The sequence below is a fragment of the Anopheles ziemanni genome, assembly GCF_943734765.1.
Source record: "Anopheles ziemanni chromosome X unlocalized genomic scaffold, idAnoZiCoDA_A2_x.2 X_unloc_27, whole genome shotgun sequence".
Lineage (NCBI taxonomy): Eukaryota > Metazoa > Arthropoda > Insecta > Diptera > Culicidae > Anopheles > Anopheles ziemanni.
Genome location: NW_026689793.1, coordinates 275,001 through 290,003, shown reverse-complemented (window position 1 = coordinate 290,003; position 15,003 = coordinate 275,001).

The following is a 15,003-nucleotide window of genomic DNA, read 5'->3' as shown; positions in this document are numbered from 1 at the left end:
AGGTCCAGCCGACCCTGAAACCTCCCCTGTCTTAACTACACTAACCCGATTTTTCATGGTCCTCAGCGCCATACAACTTTGCCTAGGTCACTTGTACTCTTGACTTAGGCCATCCGACTTGGTCCGTGTTTCTTCCTAGGGTTCACCTAGGTACTTTGCCTTGCTTGATGTGGTAACTTTTTAGTGTAGTTCAGACATCCTAATTTTGGGACTTAGCCGATTTTTCATGTATTTCCATATGACCCATAGGGTCCCTTTCTTCATACAAGCTTGCCTAGGGCGATCGGTCAAAACTTGTCTTACTATTCGATTGGTCTTCGCACTTTCACCCTAGGCAGTTCGCCTAGGTCTGTCTTCTTGAGGAGGCCAAAACCCGAAATAAGGAGGTCCAGCCGACCCTGAAACCTCCCCTGTCTTAACTACACTAACCCGATTTTTCATGGTCCTCAGCGCCATACAACTTTGCCTAGGTCACTTGTACTCTTGACTTAGGCCATCTGACTTGGTCCGTGTTTCTTCCTAGGGTTCACCTAGGTACTTTGCCTTGCTTGCTGTGGTAACTTTTTAGTGTAGTTCAGACATCCCAATTTTGGGACTTAGCCGATTTTTCATGTATTTCCATATGACCCATAGGGTCCCTTTCTTCATACAAGCTTGCCTAGGGCGATCGGTCAAAACTTGTCTTACTATTCGATTGGTCTTCGCACTTTCACCCTAGGCAGTTTGCCTAGGTGTAGCTTCTTGAGGAGGTCAAAACCCAAAATAAGGAGGTTCAGCCGACCCAAAACCCTCCCCTGTCTAAACTACACTAACCAGATTTTTCAGGGTCCTCACCGTCATACAACTTTGCCTAGGTCACTTGTTCTCTTGACTTAGGCCATCTGACTTGGTCCGTGTTTCTTGCTAGGGTTCACCTAGGTACTTTGCCTTGCTTGATGTGGTAACTTTTTAGTGTAGTTCAGACATCCCAATTTTGGGACTTAGCCGATTTTTCATGTATTTCCATATGACCCATAGGGTCCCTTTCTTCATACAAGCTTGCCTAGGGCGATCGGTCAAAACTTGTCTTACTATTCGATTGGTCTTCGCACTTTCACCCTAGGCAGTTTGCCTAGGTGTAGCTTCTTGAGGAGGTCAAAACCCAAAATAAGGAGGTTCAGCCGACCCAAAAACCTCCCCTGTCTAAACTACACTAACCAGATTTTTCAGGGTCCTCACCGTCATACAACTTTGCCTAGGTCACTTGCACTCTTGACTTAGGCCATCTGACTTGGTCCGTGTTTCTTGCTAGGGTTCACCTAGGTAGTTTGCCTTGCTTGATGTGGTAACTTTTTAGTGTAGTTCTGACATCCCAATTTTGGGACTTAGCCGATTTTTCATGGATTTTCCATATGACCCATAGGGTCCCTTTCTTCATACAAGCTTGCCTAGGGCGATCGGTCAAAACTTGTCTTACTATTCGATTGGTCTTCGCACTTTCACCCTAGGCAGTTTGCCTAGGTGTAGCTTCTTGAGGAGGTCAAAACCCAAAATAAGGAGGTTCAGCCGACCCAAAAACCTCCCCTGTCTGAACTACACTAACCCGATTTTTCAGGGTCCTCAGCGCCATACAACTTTGCCTAGGTCACTTGTACTCTTGACTTAGGCCATCTGACTTGGTCCGTGTTTCTTCTTAGGGTTCACCTAGGTACTTTGCCTTGCTTGATGTGGTAACTTTTTAGTGTAGTTCAGACATCCCAATTTTGGGACTTAGCCGATTTTTCATGTATTTCCATATGACCCATAGGGTCCCTTTCTTCATACAAGCTTGCCTAGGGCGATCGGTCAAAACTTGTCTTACTATTCGATTGGTCTTCGCACTTTCACCCTAGGCAGTTTGCCTAGGTGTAGCTTCTTGAGGAGGTCAAAACCCAAAATAAGGAGGTTCAGCCGACCCAAAAACCTCCCCTGTCTGAACTACACTAACCCGATTTTTCAGGGTCCTCAGCGCCATACAACTTTGCCTAGGTCACATGTACTCTTGACTTAGGCCATCTGACTTGGTCCGTGTTTCTTCTTAGGGTTCACCTAGGTACTTTGCCTTGCTTGATGTGGTAACTTTTTAGTGTAGTTCAGACATCCCAATTTTGGGACTTAGCCGATTTTTCATGTATTTCCATATGACCCTTAGGGTCCCTTTCTTCATACAAGCTTGCCTAGGGCGATCGGTCAAAACTTGTCTTACTATTCGATTGGTCTTCGCACTTTCACCCTAGGCAGTTTGCCTAGGTGTAGCTTCTTGATGAGGCCAAAACCCAAAATAAGGGGGTTCGGCCGACCTAAAAACCTACCCTGTCTAAACTACACTAACCAGATTTTTCAGGGTCCTCAGCGCCATACAACTTTGCCTAGGTCACTTGTTCTCTTGACTTAGGCCATCTGACTTGGTCCGTGTTTCTTCCTAGGGTTCACCTAGGTACTTTGCCTTGCTTGGTGTGGTAACTTTTTAGTGTAGTTCTGACATCCTCATTTTGGGACTTAGCCGATTTTTCGTTAAATGCCATATGACCCATATGGGTCCTTTCCTTCATATAAGTTTGCCTTGCTTGGTGTGGTAACATTTGAGTGTAGTTCTGACATCATCATTTTCGGACTTAGCCGATTTTTCGTAAAATACCATATGACCCATATGGGTCCTTTCCTTCATATAAGTTTGCCTTGCTTGGTGTGGTAACATTTGAGTGTAGTTCTGACATCCCCATTTTGGGACTTAGCCGATTTTTCGTAAAATACCATATGACCCATCAGGGTCCTTTGCTTCATATAAGTTTGCCTTGCTTGGTGTGGTAACATTTGAGTGTAGTTCTGACATCCCCATTTTGGGACTTAGCCGATTTTTCGTAAAATACCATATGACCCATCAGGGTCCTTTGCTTCATATAAGTTTGCCTTGCTTGGTGTGGTAACATTTGAGTGTAGTTCTGACATCCTCATTTTGGGACTTAGCCGATTTTTCGTAAAATACCATATGACCCATCAGGGTCCTTTCCTTCATATAAGTTTGCCTTGCTTGGTGTGGTAACATTTGAGTGTAGTTCTGACATCCCCATTTTGGGACTTAGCCGATTTTTCGTAAAATACCATATGACCCATCAGGGTCCTTTGCTTCATATAAGTTTGCCTTGCTTGGTGTGGTAACATTTGAGTGTAGTTCTGACATCCCCATTTTGGGACTTAGCCGATTTTTCGTAAAATACCATATGACCCATCAGGGTCCTTTGCTTCATATAAGTTTGCCTTGCTTGGTGTGGTAACATTTGAGTGTAGTTCTGACATCCCCATTTTGGGACTTAGCCGATTTTTCGATCAATACCATATGACCCATCAGGGTCCTTTGCTTCATATAAGTTTGCCTTGCTTGGTGTGGTAACATTTGAGTGTAGTTCTGACATCCCCATTTTGGGACTTAGCCGATTTTTCGATCCATACCATATGACCCATCAGGGTCCTTTGCTTCATATAAGTTTGCCTTGCTTGGTGTGGTAACATTTGAGTGTAGTTCTGACATCCCCATTTTGGGACTTAGCCGATTTTTCGTAAAATACCATATGACCCATCAGGGTCCTTTGCTTCATATAAGTTTGCCTTGCTTGGTGTGGTAACATTTGAGTGTAGTTCTGACATCCCCATTTTGGGACTTAGCCGATTTTTCGTAAAATACCATATGACCCATCAGGGTCCTTTCCTTCATATAAGTTTGCCTTGCTTGGTGTGGTAACATTTGAGTGTAGTTCTGACATCCCCATTTTGGGACTTAGCCGATTTTTCGTAAAATACCATATGACCCATCAGGGTCCTTTGCTTCATATAAGTTTGCCTTGCTTGGTGTGGTAACATTTGAGTGTAGTTCTGACATCCCCATTTTGGGACTTAGCCGATTTTTCGATCCATACCATATGACCCATCAGGGTCCTTTGCTTCATATAAGTTTGCCTTGCTTGGTGTGGTAACATTTGAGTGTAGTTCTGACATCCCCATTTTGGGACTTAGCCGATTTTTCGTAAAATACCATATGACCCATCAGGGTCCTTTGCTTCATATAAGTTTGCCTTGCTTGGTGTGGTAACATTATAGTGTAGTTCTGACATCCCCATTTTGGGACTTAGCCGATTTTTCGTAAAATACCATATGACCCATCAGGGTCCTTTGCTTCATATAAGTTTGCCTTGCTTGGTGTGGTAACATTTGAGTGTAGTTCTGACATCCCCATTTTGGGACTTAGCCGATTTTTCGATCAATACCATATGACCCATCAGGGTCCTTTGCTTCATATAAGTTTGCCTTGCTTGGTGTGGTAACATTTGAGTGTAGTTCTGACATCCCCATTTTGGGACTTAGCCGATTTTTCGATCCATACCATATGACCCATCAGGGTCCTTTGCTTCATATAAGTTTGCCTTGCTTGGTGTGGTAACATTTGAGTGTAGTTCTGACATCCCCATTTTGGGACTTAGCCGATTTTTCGTAAAATACCATATGACCCATCAGGGTCCTTTGCTTCATATAAGTTTGCCTTGCTTGGTGTGGTAACATTTGAGTGTAGTTCTGACATCCCCATTTTGGGACTTAGCCGATTTTTCGTAAAATACCATATGACCCATCAGGGTCCTTTGCTTCATATAAGTTTGCCTTGCTTGGTGTGGTAACATTTGAGTGTAGTTCTGACATCCCCATTTTGGGACTTAGCCGATTTTTCGATCAATACCATATGACCCATCAGGGTCCTTTGCTTCATATAAGTTTGCCTTGCTTCATGTGGTAACATATGAGTGTAGTTCTGACATCCCCATTTTGGGACTTAGCCGATTTTTCGATCAATTCCATATGGCCCATCAGGGTCCTTTTTCTTCATATAAGTTTCCCAAGACTTAGTGCTTTTTACCTTTGGACACCAATATCACCCTTACGGGTTTCTTTGATCTTCTCACTTTGTATTGGCCAAATGTAGGTCTTGCCATGCCAAACATATCATTGTTCTACACCAAGTCTCTATCTCGTACCGCCAGCTCGGTACATTCGATCAACCTGCCCTTAAGGCACCCGGGACTTAGCCATTTTTTCACATTTTTCATGATTTTGAGGCAACTTTTCTCGACTTTGTCACCTTATATCACCAAGATCCTTTCCCTTTAGCGCTTCACTCTGTTCCAATGATATTTAGCGCTGACTATCACCTTTCTATCGCTGAGCTCAACTTCTTATTCGGTGCCATAGAGCCAGAGATATTTGGTGTATGCTGTTATAAGGGAAGTTTGTCACTTTTTCAAAGGCCCACTTTGGGACGCCCATATCTCACCTTCAGGTATCTTCGATCTTCTTGTCGTCTATGGACGAAACTTAGGTCTTGTCTTTGCCAACTTATAAATGTTCTACGGCCAAGCCGTATCTCTTACCGCCAGCCCGGTATTAATGGACTTAGTTGGATTTTCGCCTCTCGTGGTAACAATTTCTGACTTTGACTCACAATAACACCTGAACGGTCACATGCTAGCGCTTTGCTTGGTAGGAATTATAGTTAGCGCTACCTTTTCTCTTTCCATCGATACCTTGTTCGTTCCATTCCATGCCATACAGCCGAAGTTATGATGTTTCCCGTTTTCCATATCATGTGGAGCTTATGCTCTGGGAAAACCATCTAACACCCGTACCACCCTTTTGGGTACCTCCGATCTCGACACCATGTTCGGGCCAAATATAGGTTATAACATGCCCAACTTATAATTGTTCTACACCAAGTCTCTATCTCTTACCGCCTGCTCGGTATTTTACTCGTAAGTCCAAATTTCACAACTTGTACTTTTTGGCCCAATGTACTCGAGTTTCAATTTTGGTAACATTTTTCGACTTTGACACTTAATAACTTCCAAATCATGCTAGTTAGCGCTTTGCTTTCTTCTAGTCGTATCTAGCGCTGGGTGTTACCTTTCCAAAACATATCCTAGCTTAACAATCCATGCCATACAGCCGGAGCTATACGGTGCACAAGTCAAATCCATTTTAGCCATGTTTCATTTTTGCCAATTTTTGACCACTCGTATCACCCTTCCAGAGTGGTCCGATCTTCTCGCTGTCTATGGACGACTTTTAGGTCTCGTAGAGGCAAACTTATAAGTATTCTACGTCAACCCGCTATCTCTTACCGCCTGCTCGGTATTCTTGGTCTTGTGTGATTTTTGGAAATTTTGGTATTATTTTTCCACTTTGTCGCTTAATAACTCAGTTTTGCTCAACACTTAGCGCTTCGGTTGTTTGGGATTATAGTTAGCGCTCGGTTCGACCTTTCCAACACTGATCTTAGCTTGTCGATCCGTTCCATACAGCCTGAGTTATTCGCGATACCGTGTTTCAACCCATTTCTCAAGTCTCGTTTTGGTCCAACTTTGAACCAGCCATATCACCCTGATGGGTACCTCCGATCTTCTCGCTCTATATTGGCCAAAGTTAGGTCTTGTGGTAACGTACTTATGATTGTTCTACGCCGTGTTCGTAGCTCTTATCGTTCGCCCGCTATTTTCGATCATAAGGTGAATTTTCGCCTCTAAACCACCATTTTTCACCTTTGCCCTCTAATATGACCGACTTGCTCAACACCTAGCGCTTCGCTTGGTAGGACACATAGCTAGCGCTCGTCAAGACCTTTCCAACGCATATCCAAGCTTTCCGATCCGAGCCATACAGCCTGAGCTATAGGCGATACCGTTTTTCCCATTTTCTTGGTCACATGCACTTTAGGGTACCCCTTTTTGCCTTTGACCCTTAATACCTCCTCCGGGTCACTAGTAGGCGCTCAGCTTGGTAGGAAACATAGCTAGAGCAGGCCTTCACCTTTCCAAAACTGCCTCAAGTGTACCGATCCGACATCTAGAACCAAAGTTATGGTCATTCCTATCATGCTCTACTTTCATGGTCAACCTCCACCAAGCACACCTAGGTTGGACCAACTTTCACCAACTCATCTCGAACCCCAAATTTGCTTCGACCTACTAGGTTTCCCTAGTAAAGTGGTCAAAACATCCATTACAACACGACTGGTCTTTCTGGTGGTCGACCTAGGCGACTTTGTTCGACGACCACCACCCCATGGAACTAAAAGACGTCCCTTGATACGGACCACCGATACATTTTCCGGCCTGTCTAAACTACACTCATCGAAATTTTTTTGGGTCCCCACCGTCATACAAGTTTGCCTAGGTCAAGTTTTTCTTCCGGATCGGCCGCGGACCTCACTTTTCATTATCTAGGGAGGCCATAGGGCCCCAAAAGGGGTTTTTTAAAATTTTCGACACTTTCGACTTTGGTCGGATTTTTTCCGATTTTGGTCCGACCTAGGGACTTGGTGGTCCAAGGAGCCTCGGGACCAAACTTTTTTCTCAGGGGTCCCTACCTCCATACAACTTTGCCTAGGTCAATTTTTTGTTCCAAATCGACCGCGGATTTCACTTTTCAATATCTGGGGCTCGTGTAGAGTCCGAATATGAGGTTTTCTCATTTTTCGACATTTTCGACTTTTTTCGACTTTTTTCGGGTTTTTCGACCTAGGGGTCCGCCGAACAAATTTTGGGTCAAAAATTTTTATTGAACTAGTCGAAAGTACGCAAAAAGATAAGACTTTTTGCCGAAGACACCATGCCCCGGAACCGACTCCTTCCCCTTCAAAATTGGGGACAAACGTGATTTTTGAAACTTTTCCTTAGGGAGCCCAAGACTTAGAAAATTTTCAAATTCTCGATTTTTCGATTGCGAGCTAGCGCTTTGCGGTCTTCGGCAATGTTGTAGATCTCGACGAGATAAGACTTTTTGGTCAAGGGACATTTTGCCCTCCGACCCCTCCTTCCCCCCGCAAATCGCCCCCCAAAGTGCAATTTTTGCATTTTCACCTCTTTGCACGCACTGTTCGGCCCAAATGGCCACTTTCTATGGGTCTGAGCGCTTTGCGGTCTTCGGCAAACTTTTAGAGCGTACCAAGCCCTAATTATAATTCTTCTACACCACCTTCGTACCTCTTCATCCCTGGCCGCTATTCGCGTACCAAGGTAATTTTTGTTCATTTTGTCAACATTTTTCATCTTTGACTGCTTATATCGGCCTTGCCATGAACCGATAGCGCTTCGCTGTGTTCTAACGTAAGTTTGTACTATTCAATACCTTTCCAAATCATGTCTTAGATTGTCATTTGCTTGCTTACAGCCGGAGCTATGAGCGATACCGTAAAAAGTACCGAAACTTGGAAAAATCCTTGGATCGACCATATCTCCCCTTTGGGGGCCAGATATCGAAAAAAGTTCTGATTCAAAAAGTTGCGTCTTAACGTGTTCTAGTTATGCCTAGAACGTTTCACTTCGCTAGCTGGCCTGCAACTTAGCCGTAATTGGGATTTTAGGGTGTTCATGGAGGGTCCATTTCCTGCGACTTGGTATCTTTTGGGCCCTATGTTTCTCTAATATCTCCACGAGTTTTCCAGGTAGCCTTCTCATACTTTCAGGGTGCCTAGAGCACCTCAAGACCTTTCCAACGCTATGCCGTTCGCCTCGCTCGGACATCTACAGCCGAAGTTATTCGAGGTACACTGTACCTTACCCTGTTTTCTCAGTACTTGGTCGAAAATTTCGATCAGCCATATGACCGACTTGGACAACCCTGAGCGGGTTGGCCCCATATAACTAAACTTTCGTCTCGTGTAGGCAAACTTATAAATGTTCCACGTCAACTCGCTATCTCGTACCGCCTTGACGGTATACTTGGTCCAAGGGCCATTTCCAGCGACTTGGTCGCAATTTCGCTCTAAGTTTCGCTAATACCTTCGTCCGTGGACATGGTGATTTTTTGTTCATATTTTTCCTTGATAGTCCCACTCAAGACTATTCCATACCAGAGCCAAGCGTCCCGCTAAGTGCCATACAGCCTGAGCAGTAATTCATGAAAGGTACCTCTACCAGTTTTTGCCATACTTGGGTACAAACTTTGTATCGCCCATATCTCCACTTTGAAGGCCAGCCAGCACCTTGGCCCCAAATACTTTTTTGTTGGTCATACTATGCCCAAAATATAAATGTTCTACGTCAACTTGCTATCTCTTCTCCAACTTGCCGTTATTCTTGGTCCAAGTCCCATTTCATTCGTTTTTGGACCCATTTTGCTATATGTTTCACTAATAGCTTCGGCCATGGACAAGCTGATTTTCTATTTGTATTTTTCCTTGATAGTCCCACTCAAGACCATTCCAAAACACACCGCAGCTTGTCGCTCGGTGGCAAACTGACCGAGTTATAATTCATGAAAGGTACCTCAACTTGGTACACCACGTGGTCGGCCCAAACCATAAACCGACCAAACGACCGACTTGGAGCACCCTGACCGGGTTGGCCCCATATAAGGAAAGTTGCGTCTCTACACGCCCAACTTATGAATATTCTACGCCAAGTCGCTATCTCTTACCGGTAAGCCGGTATTCACCTTCCAAGGGGGATTTTGGTCAAGTGCCATTTCCTGCGACTTGGTCCCCGAATACGACCATCATCACCTAATATCTCCGTGGTCTTTCAACTCAGCCTCATGAAACTTTCAGGGTAGATAGGTCTCCCCGAGACCTTTCCAACGGTGAGCCGTTTGCCTCGCTCGGCCATATACAGCCGAAGTTATTAATGGTACTTGGTACCTTACCCTGTTTTTTCCATACTTGTTCGTACTTGGGTACAAACTTTGGATCGCCCATATCTCCACTTTGGAGGCCAGCTAGCACCTTGGCCCCATATACTTTTTTGTTGGTCATGCCATGCACCAAATATAATTGTTCTACGCCAACTTGCTATCTCTTCTCCAACTTGCCGTTATTCTTGGTCCAATTCCCATTTCATTCGTTTTTGGACCCATTTTGCTATATGTTTCACTAATAGCTTCGGCCATGGACAAGCTGATTTTCGATTGGTATTTTTCCTTGATAGTCCCACTCAAGACCATTCCAAAACACACCGCAGCTTGTCGCTCGGTGGCAAACTGACCAAGTTATAATTCATGAAAGGTACCTCAACTTGGCACACCACGTGGTCGGCCCAAACCATAAACCGACCAAACGACCGACTTGGAGCACCCTGACCGGGTTGGCCCCATATAATAAAAGTTGCATCTCTACACGCCCAACTTATGAATATTCTACGCCAAGTCGCTATCTCTTACCGGTAAGCCGGTATTCACCTTCCAAGGGTGATTTTGGTCAAGTGCCATTTCCTGCGACTTGGTCCCCGAATTGGACCATCATCACCTACTATCTCCGTGGTATTTCAACTCAGCCTCATGAAACTTTCAGGGTAGATAGGTCTCCCCAAGACCTTTCCAACGGTGAGCCGTTTGCCTCGCTCGGCCATCTACAGCCGAAGTTATTAATGGTACTTGGTACCTTACCCTGTTTTTTCCATACTTGTTCGTACTTGGGTACAAACTTTGGATCGCCCATATCTCCACTTTGGAGGCCAGCCAGCACCTTGGCCCCATATACTTTTTTGTTGGTGATACCATGCACCAAATATAATTGTTCTACGCAAGCTTGCTATCTCTTCTCCAACTTGCGGTTATTTTTGACTCAAGTCCCATTTCCATAGTTTTTGGTACCAATTTGCTCTATGTTTCGCTAATAGCTTCGCCCAAGGACTTTGTGATTTTTTGTTCGCATTTTTCCTAAATAGTCCCACTCAAGACTATTCCAAATCACACCTTAGCTTGTCGCTCAGTGCCATACAGCCAGAGTTTTAATTCATGAAAGGTACATCACCTTGGTACACCACGTGGTCGGTCCAAACCATCAACCAACCATATGACCGACTTCGAGTCGAGCTAGCGGCTAGGCTCAATATAATGAAATGCGTGTCTTGATGCGGGCTACTGACGGTCTGAACAATGTAGCTCGCTAGCTCGTCTCTAAACTTGTGTTTTGGTCGAATATTGGGTGTTCATGTACCACTTCGGGTAACATGGACTTTGGTGCAACTTTACCACTTGTGCACTTAATAACTTCCCGGTCATTCAAGTCTTTGCCTTCATACTTTCAGGGTAGTTAGGTCTCGTCGAGACCTTTCCATACATATGCCAAACTCATCGATCGGACATCTATAGCCCGAGTTATTCGCGGTACACCGTACCTTACCCTGTTTTTTCCTCAATTGGGTACAAACCTTGGAACACCCATATCGCCCCTTTAGAGACTAGCTGGCACGTTGGCCTCATATAATGATAAGTGCACCTCAACTAGGGCTACTGACGGTCAGAACATTTCAACTTGCTAGCTCGGGCCCACACTTGTGTTTTTCTCGAATATATGGTTCAAGTGTGCCACTTTGGGCACTTTTGGACATTTTGTCCCCACACAACTTTCTTGCCTTGGTAGATAGGGTCTTGTGATCTTGGGCAAAAAGATGCACCAAGATAAAGTCTAACTTTCGTTCTTGTACCGCAAAGCGCTATCTCAAACACCCGAGGAGATAGAAAGTGATTATGTTCGGTATATCGGTCTTCCATGGCCTACTATGGTAAGCCCCTGCAGGGTATGCAACCGAAGGTGCTTGGTACATGTATTTGGTGCAATATCGGTGCAAAGTAGGTGTTTCCTTGATCGGGCTATAACTTTCTTGGTTGATGTTGGATTGCTTTGCGGTCTTCGGGGGATAGTTAGGGAACATGTTGGCCAACATTTTCTTATTCCTCAGCCTGGCCGTACCTCTTACCGTCTAGGCGGTATTCATGCTCTAAGTTGGAACTTGTGTTCCTTCGGGCAAATTTTCTGACTTTGACGCTTAATAACTTCCGTTCATATGCAGTCTAAGCTCTGCAACTCTCAGGAAAGCTAGTACTACTCATTTCCTTTCCATATCAGTCTTTGGCTTGTCGATCCGATGTCTACAGCCTTAGTTATTCACGATCCCTGTGAAGGTAGGTTTTTGCCCATTTTCCAGTTCATGTGGTAACATTCCCGGACTTTGCCGGCTTTCTCTTCGTGTGATAACTTGCTTGCTCAAGTGGTAACTTGATAGTGTATTTCCGACAGACCCAATCTGGGACTTAGCCGATTTTTCTCTTCATATCATATGGATCCATCACTAGGCCATCTTGCTTGCTCATGTGGTAACTTGATAGTGTATTTCCGACAGACCCAATCTGGGACTTAGCCGATTTTTCTCTTCATATCATATGGATCCATCACTAGGCCATCTTGCTTGCTTGTGTGGTAACTTGATAGTGTATGTCTGACAGACCCAATCTGGGACTTAGCCAATTTTTCTCTTCATATCATATGGATCCATCACTAGGCCATCTTGCTTGCTTGTGTGGTAACTTGGAAGTGTATTTCTGACAGACCCAATCTGGGACTTAGCCGATTTTTCTCTTCATATTATATGGATCCTGGACTTAGCCGATTTTTCTCTTCATATCATATGGATCCATCACTAGGCCATCTTGCTTGCTTGTGTGGTAACTTGGAAGTGTATTTCTGACAGACCCAATCTGGGACTTAGCCGATTTTTCTCTTCATATTATATGGATCCTGGACTTAGCCGATTTTTCTCTTCATATCATATGGATCCATCACTAGGCCATCTTGCTTGCTTGTGTGGTAACTTGGAAGTGTATTTCTGACAGACCCAATCTGGGACTTAGCCGATTTTTCTCTTCATATCATATGGATCCATCACTAGGCCATCTTGCTTGCTTGTGTGGTAACTTGGAAGTGTATTTCTGACAGACCCAATCTGGGACTTAGCCGATTTTTCTCTTCATATTATATGGATCCATCACTAGGCCATCTTGCTTGCTTGTGTGGTAACTTGGAAGTGTATTTCTGACAGACCCAATCTGGGACTTAGCCGATTTTTCTCTTCATATTATATGGATCCATCACTAGGCCATCTTGCTTGCTTGTGTGGTAACTTGATAGTGTATGTCTGACAGACCCAATCTGGGACTTAGCCGATTTTTCTCTTCATATCATATGGATCCTTCAATAGGCCATCTTGCTTGCTTGTGTGGTAACTTGATAGTGTATGTCTGACAGACCCAATCTGGGACTTAGCCGATTTTTCTCTTCATATCATATGGATCCTTCAATAGGAAATCTTGCTTGCTTGTGTGGTAACTTGGAAGTGTATTTCTGACAGACCCAATCTCGGACTTAGCCGATTTTTCTCTTCATATCATATGGATCCATCAATAGGCCATCTTGCTTGCTTGTGTGGTAACTTGAAAGTGTATGTCTGACAGACCCAATCTCGGACTTAGCCGATTTTTCTCTTCATATAATATGGATCCTGGACTTAGCCGATTTTTCTCTTCATATCATATGGATCCATCATAAGGCCATCTTGCTTGCTTGTGTGGTAACTTGATAGTGTATTTCCGACCGACCCAATCTCGGACTTAGCCGATTTTTCTCTTCATATAATATGGATCCTGGACTTAGCCGATTATTAGGTTATTATATATGGATCCTGGACTTAGCCGATTATAAGGTTGTTATATATGGATCCTGGACTTAGCCGATTTTTCTCTTCATATAATATGGATCCTGGACTTAGCCGATTATTAGGTTATTATATATGGATCCGGGACTTAGCCGATTTTTCTCTTCATATAATATGGATCCGGGACTTAGCCAATTTTTCTCTTCATGTGGTAACGTATGCCAATCGCTCACAAGTCATGGGATAAGGGTACTTGTGTTCTTCCATCTTCTAAGTCCCGCACGGGGACATCGTGATCGCCCCAAGTCCGGAATAGCGCCAAGTCAAGCCCCACGGTGGCCGTGCAGGACCTGTTAGCGGCGGCCCCACTGACAGCACTAATCCGGACTTAGAAATTATATCTTTCTAATCGAACACCACACACGCAACACCACCATACCACCATCTCCTTGCAAGTACCTAAGTACCCGCAACTCCATGGTGAAGGCAATGTCACTCCATCACCAACCTCTTTGCACTGCAAGCACTTGCGTACCCACAACACTCCGAAGAAGGCAACGGCGCGCGATGCTCGACTCCACACACCACACCACACCACACCACCGATGGCCAGCCAGCCAGCCAGCCCAACTAAGGGCTAACCCACCAACCAACCACCAATGGCCTAGGCCAGCCGGATCCCACCTTCAAGTCCAAGCACAGCCAAGTGCAAGTACCGCCAAGTGTTCACCAACCAACCATCACACCAGGTCAGCCGGCCAGTACCCACCTTCAAGTGCCATTACCCTCGGGTGCAAGCCCAATCAAGTGTTAACCAACCAACCCGGCCAAGGCAGCCAACAGGCCGGCACCCTACAGCACCGACCCGCCATCACCACCTCAACCGTTGACCATGCAAGTGGCCTCGGACAACAGGTGACACCCGAAGTACATCCGAAGAACGTATATCAAGTGTTTGCTCACCAAGTCCTCAACCAACCCCAAGTACCCGGAGGTACCCAGAGTGTTGGATCCGCCAACCCGTCCCGGCACTCCAAGTCCTTGCGAACCCAAAGTGTTTGCCCGGTAGGGCCATTGTATCACAACGCTTGCGACCATGCAAGTGGCCTCGAACAAGGTGACAGGGGTATCTTCACCAAGTTCTCAACCAACCCCAAGTACCCGGAGGTACCCAGAGTGTTGGGTCCGCCAACCACTACCAGCACTCCAAGTCCTCGCGAACATAAAGTGTTTGCCCGGTAGGGCCATTAGACCACAACGCTTGCTAACCATGCAAGTGGTCTCGGACAACAGGTGACACCCGAAGTACATCCGGAGAGTGTACAACAAGTGTTTGTTCACCAAGTCCTCAACCAACCCCAAGTACCCGGAGGTACCCAGAGTGTTGGGTCCGCCAACCACTACCAGCACTCTAAGTCCTCGCGAACCCAAAGTGTTTGCCCGGTAGGGCCATTAGACCACAACGCTTGCTAACCATGCAAGTGGTCTCGGACAACAGGCGATACCCGAAGTACATCCG